This window comes from Aristolochia californica, unplaced genomic scaffold (genome assembly GCF_029961685.1).
Source record: "Aristolochia californica isolate CCGP_79_NKW_82.1479 unplaced genomic scaffold, dmAriCali1.0.hap1 SCAF_3, whole genome shotgun sequence".
In the NCBI taxonomy this organism is placed as follows: Eukaryota; Viridiplantae; Streptophyta; class Magnoliopsida; order Piperales; family Aristolochiaceae; genus Aristolochia; species Aristolochia californica.
In genome coordinates, this window is record NW_027181992.1 from 9,707,444 (window position 1) to 9,712,884 (window position 5,441).

At 43.0% G+C, this 5,441-nt stretch overlaps 1 long non-coding RNA gene and 1 pseudogene across 1 annotated transcript; both read left to right on the forward strand.

Annotated features, from left to right (window-relative positions):
- Window positions 1–991: 991 nt before the first annotated feature.
- Window positions 992–5,171, forward strand: LOC137960427 (uncharacterized). Its single transcript, XR_011114159.1, has 2 exons — window positions 992–1,490; window positions 4,943–5,171. It is a non-coding gene; the product is annotated as an uncharacterized lncRNA (long non-coding RNA).
- On the forward strand, window positions 3,207–4,500 carry LOC137960547 (uncharacterized; annotated as a pseudogene).
- Window positions 5,172–5,441: the final 270 nt, after the last annotated feature.

Here is a 5,441-nt window from a genome sequence, read left to right on the forward strand (position 1 = left end):
TCTGTCGCCTCGAGGGTTTGCATGAATCTAGAAAAACTAGAACGTTTCCGTCCACCTCTCATATCTCTCTCTCTCTCTCTCTCTCTCTCACTCACTCTCAAGTATTAAAACAAACATCAAAGGAAATTCGCTGTTATGAACACAGCTCTGAACCCACGCGGTATATCAATCACCTTCACATCCACTCCCTTGCAGATGCATCTGCAGTTGCAACCCGAGTAACGATCCATTTCGTTATAAAAGATTGCGCTCCTCTGTCTTCCATTGGCTGCAACTTGATCTCCTCACCCAACCAAAATTAAGACCATCTCTGCTCGATTCCGCGGATTTTTCTCTCGCCCTTTCCAGAAACTGCAGCGATGCGATTTACCTTCTCTCCATCCAACAAGTGACAACTCTGTATATTTCTCTCTTTCTTGTGCTGCCACAGCAATGAACTGTTCTACCCTTTTTTCCGCTGTTCTGTTCCAGTTGTGGTTCAGAAATAACACAGAATTCCGACGCCATTCGTACCGTCTATCGTCCCAGGATCAAGACAAGCTCTCACGACTGTAGCATATGATCATGGTCTACGCTACCGGAGCACCGACCTATCATAGATAGACGAAAGAGACCAGACGGGCGGGGCCTGTAGAGAGAGAAAGAGGGAGCGGAAGGGCTGCAGTCTGGAAATGAAAACCCTACCCCAATAAATGAAAATAATATTCTCTTTTAATTAAATAGCAATTAATTTTGTCTTAATTGACGCTGCAGGCTTTTATGGTGGACCCAAAGGTGGGCAGCGGTGGAGCGTCTTCTCCTTGTCCCTTTCACAGGATCCCACGTGGCAGTTATTTTGATTGACGTTGCTTCCAGCTGTCCGTGAACATTTGTCAACAAATAGCCGTTGATTCCGACTCGTCACATCAACCGCGTCGGTGTCATCATCTATTGCAGATCCGAGATGGTCCCAAAAATAAAATAATCACAAGAAATAAACAAAAATGAGAAGGATGTCTTGGTAATTACCGGAAAGAGTCGTCCTGCGTTGTCGATGAGGTAGACGAAGGTGGAGGAAGAAGGCATAAATATATGAAAGGGAAGTTTAACGATGCCTGTCGGATTCATGACGATCACCTGTCACTGGAAAATGGCATTTAACTGCTATAGAAAGCAGAAATGTGTAAAGAAATGGGCAAAGAAATAAAGGGGATGAAGTTGCAGAAGAGAGAGCAGAAGAGGGGAAGAAGAAAGGAAGTAGTAGAGCAGAGGCATCAGAGGAGCAGGCCTGTATGCATGCTCATCTGCCACAGATTCAAAACCTGTCGAATCCATGTTCATCCCTTTTTCTATATTGCTTTCGTGAATTTTTTTGAATCCAAAGAGATGGAGAGAGAGAGAGAGAGAGAGAATTTGTTACGGTTCCCGTGGGCGAACGCCATTCGTCTACACTACCCTTTTTCTTGCAGGCTTCTTTGTTGAGCAATTGGTAGAAGCAGGTCTTTTCAGAGGTAAGCCAAACATCATCCACCATCTTCTCTTTGGTATTATCCTCTCATCTAACTTCTGCCTGTATCTTATCCGATCCTCTTATTCGCTTTCATGGAAATTTTGAAATTACTGCGCCTTCTCATTATTTTATCTCTTTTCCAAACAAATTATGTAAGAGTAGAGTTTGATGGATGGATTCTCTTGCTTCTTTATTGTTGCTGGTGATGCCAATCGGATAAAATGCATGCATTTTCATTTATGACTTGAACGTGAGAAAAGCTTCCTGTAACTGTAAGTTAATCTCTGTTCTTATTGGTTATCTTGAACCAATTTCCCCCATTTTTCATGGTTTACTCAAAACGGTTGATATAAGTGGGGATTTGTCCAAGTTATTAGGAAACAACTGCTCTGCCCTCGCTCTGGCTCTGTCTAGAATGTGCTCCAGTCATGATCTCTTAAGAGTGATCAAAGCATGCATGAATTTGATCTACAACACAGCCTGTTATCTCAGCTCGAAGGATCAAGTTGTGAACTTAACAATAATGAACCGAAGAAATCAACGTTGCTTCCTTTGACACTTTCTTTTCTTTGTTCTTTAAGATGATCTGCATGTCCTCCTGTTCATTTGGAAGATCAAAATGATCTTTAGTAGAAGATGCGTTTTTGGTTCCCGTCTTCTGTTCCACAAACCGATGCCCGATAGAAGTGATACTTACCCTTGATCAGGGCAATGTGTGTCGGTATGCGATCGATTGCTGTACAGGGCATCATCTCAAGCCCCAAGCAATTGCATATCTCCCGGCCGTTATCCGATCGGAGGTCACCCAGAAACCCCGCGCGCCGTTAACTAGTAATTCCGTCAATTGCTCAGGGCACGGAGTACCTGTATGGATCAGTGGAGAAGATGAAAGGAAGATTAAACGTCAAGAGTAAGAGAAGTCTGAAGTTACGGAAGGAGTAACTTCCCTTCTCTAGGTTTTATTTCCACTGTTTTTGCCGCCTGAAAACTCTGCCATCACCCACAGGAGCCATGCCTCTGAGACTTCCGATCAGAGTAAAAAGGCGAAAAGTTAAGAAGGGTAAAATGCAAGCACGAATCTAGGTGAGAGAGGTAGGTATGGAGGATTTCTGGCTTTAAACAAGTCGTAGAATGCCTTTATAAAAGATCCAAGCGAGGAAAAAGTAGTGATTCATAGAAAGTAAAAAGAAAGACGAGGGTCACTACACAGAACAGTCATGGAGATACTTCTGTCAGACCAGAGGCTCCGCTGACGTTTTTAAGGGAGTCTGGTCCCTAGTGCAACCTTGCAGGACAAGAATACATTACTGAGTCTAAGTCATGTTAGAACAGTTATCTGTTCTCGAAGAAAAAAATCTCAACATGGCAGAACGTCTTAAACCCAGTTGATCTTGTGATTTGATCAATGGCGAACAACCGTCAACGATTTCGAATTGAAATCTGCTTTAGGATTGCATGCAGAACCAAATGTCTCAGAGCTGATAAAATCTCAATGAATTCTAGATAAAATAATTTCTGTCAATGGTGATGAAGAATTTTGATTTCCAAGTCCCAACCACCCCAGTAATTCTGGAATTAAAACCCTAGCATCCTTATCTTTGCCAAAAGAGCAGAAGAAAATATTAAAAATTTAGAATGTCTTGTCCTATTTATAACGACCACGGGTGCTCCCTCGAGCAGCCCTGTCATACTTTGTACTTGAATCCTGAAAAGAAAACCATAATTCTTCCGTCCTTATTCCTCGCCAATTGCCTTCTGAGACCCAAAAACCATCACAAAAAGTAGCAGGGGGTGAGTGAAGGATGAGGGGCAGGTCCCCAAAGCATCATAGCAAGGAAGTTGAGAAACACAGGCTGAAAGAAGAGCCCCGTCTCTCTGGTGCTTATATCCGTAGCCTTGTCAAACAGCTCACCTCTTCCAAAAGCAAAGACCCCATGAACCCCAAGGCCCCTGCTACTCGTGAAACTGGAGATGCTGAAGGTCCAAACCTCTCTGCGCGTAGTGAAGGTTCCAGCCAAAACCAAACCCAGCAATCTCAGTCTTCCCTGCAGGCTAAGAAACAAGTTAGAAGGAGACTCCACACAAGCCGACCATACCAAGAAAGGCTGCTGAACATGGCTGAAGCCAGGAGGGAGATTGTCACTGCTCTCAAGTTTCATAGGGCTGCAATGAAACAAGCAAGTGAACAACAGCAACAACAATCATCACAGCAACAGTCTCAGGCTACGCCATATTTAGAGCCATTGGAGAAGATGAAAACTAGGAAAAGTCCTACAATTTTCCCCTCTAATGACACCACTTTCTCTAATTATCTGAATAACTACTCTTGTCCCGTCATCTTTTCAACTCCTTTCTCCTGGGCTTCTCCTGCTATGGCGCCGCTACCCATCAATGACAACTTCAATCTCCCCCTCCCAAACCACCTTTGGGCCTGAACCTCAACATTCATGATTTTAACAACATGGATCCTACCTTATATAACAGTAATGATAATCCCTCAATCTTCTTACATTCATCGTCGCCGTCGCCGTCGTCCTTGTCATCGTTATCTCCACGGACGTGTGGCGCAGCTCCATTGCTTCCGAATGTGTTGTCGCCATCGAGCGGGCACCTACATCATGCAATGGATGACGAGGAGATGGCTGAGATCCGACTGATCGGGGAGCAACACGAGATGGAGTGGAATGACAGAGTGAATTTGGTCACATCTGCATGGTGGTTCAAATTCCTCAAGACGATGGAGATTAGCCCAGAGGGTGAAGAAGAAATCAGGGGAGACGAAGATGGGTTTCATTTCCTTGACGAAGTGATGGACATCCCTGCATGGTTGAATGATGGCTCTGTGGGAAATGCCCCTGAGAGCTGCTTCCTTCAACAGCAGTTGGATGATTTGCCTTGGTAAGCAAACTTCGGAGCACTTTTCTCTCTTGTTTCTCCTTGTTTGTTATCTAATTCTGCACAAATCTAGAATTAATTCTTCTCGTAGTTAGATGATTATCTCTAATTACGCGTCATGGTAGGCGTAGTGATTGATATGCTCTTTGGCCGGTGAGGTCGGATTTTTTTTTTTTTTTTTCTTTTTTACTGCCTTTGTATAGGAACAACGCTAGTGTTCTGAGAGGAACTTCTGATCTTCCATTTCCGATACTCTGTAGCCCAACATTCGGACCCAGTTGATGAATGGCAGGTTTTCTACCTCGTAGCAAAAGGTGGAAGACAAGACTTCGCACCACCTGGCATCTTTGCTCTTCCACAGCCCCGGTTTAACTAAAAGAAAAAAAGAAATCGAAATGATTATAAAATTAATCTGCAACAAATCTGAATTTTCTTTTCTTGAGCGAGAGATCTGTAGTAATTGATGAAAGAACCAGATGAAAATCGAGTTTTTTATTTATACAATTCAGCTATAATTATCTAATGGAAATTGACTTATTTTCTTCTTCTTGACTGCAGCTTGGATATCGGATAAATCGACGCGGTGGACGGAGACTGGTTAACTTAGAGCGAATTATAAAAAAAAAAAATATTTTCCTTTCTCTTAATTTTGATAATAAAGTTGCTGTGAGATGAACGGCAAGTACTGGAAAGAAATAACTATGTAAGAGGGGAAGATTTTGAATCTCCTTTTGGAATTCCAATGGATACCAAACTGAAAGTCTCCATCTCTTGATCTTTTTAACAACCAATTCGCCCTGTGCTTGAATAATCCAGTAAGATAATCATGAGAAGACGGACAACAAACTGCAAGGAGAGGTTTAATTTCTTGGCGAAGCAGAGAAGAGCAGATTTTCACCATACAGAAAGCCAAAAATATCCGGGTCAATCTTCTTAATAATTGCACAAAGCCAGAAAATATCCACGGTGGTGGGGCGAGAGAATTTGCCTTGCCTTGCCCTGGATTGAAGAAGTGTGTCACAATCTTCATGAAGACTGCTCCATGCTGAAGTCTTTG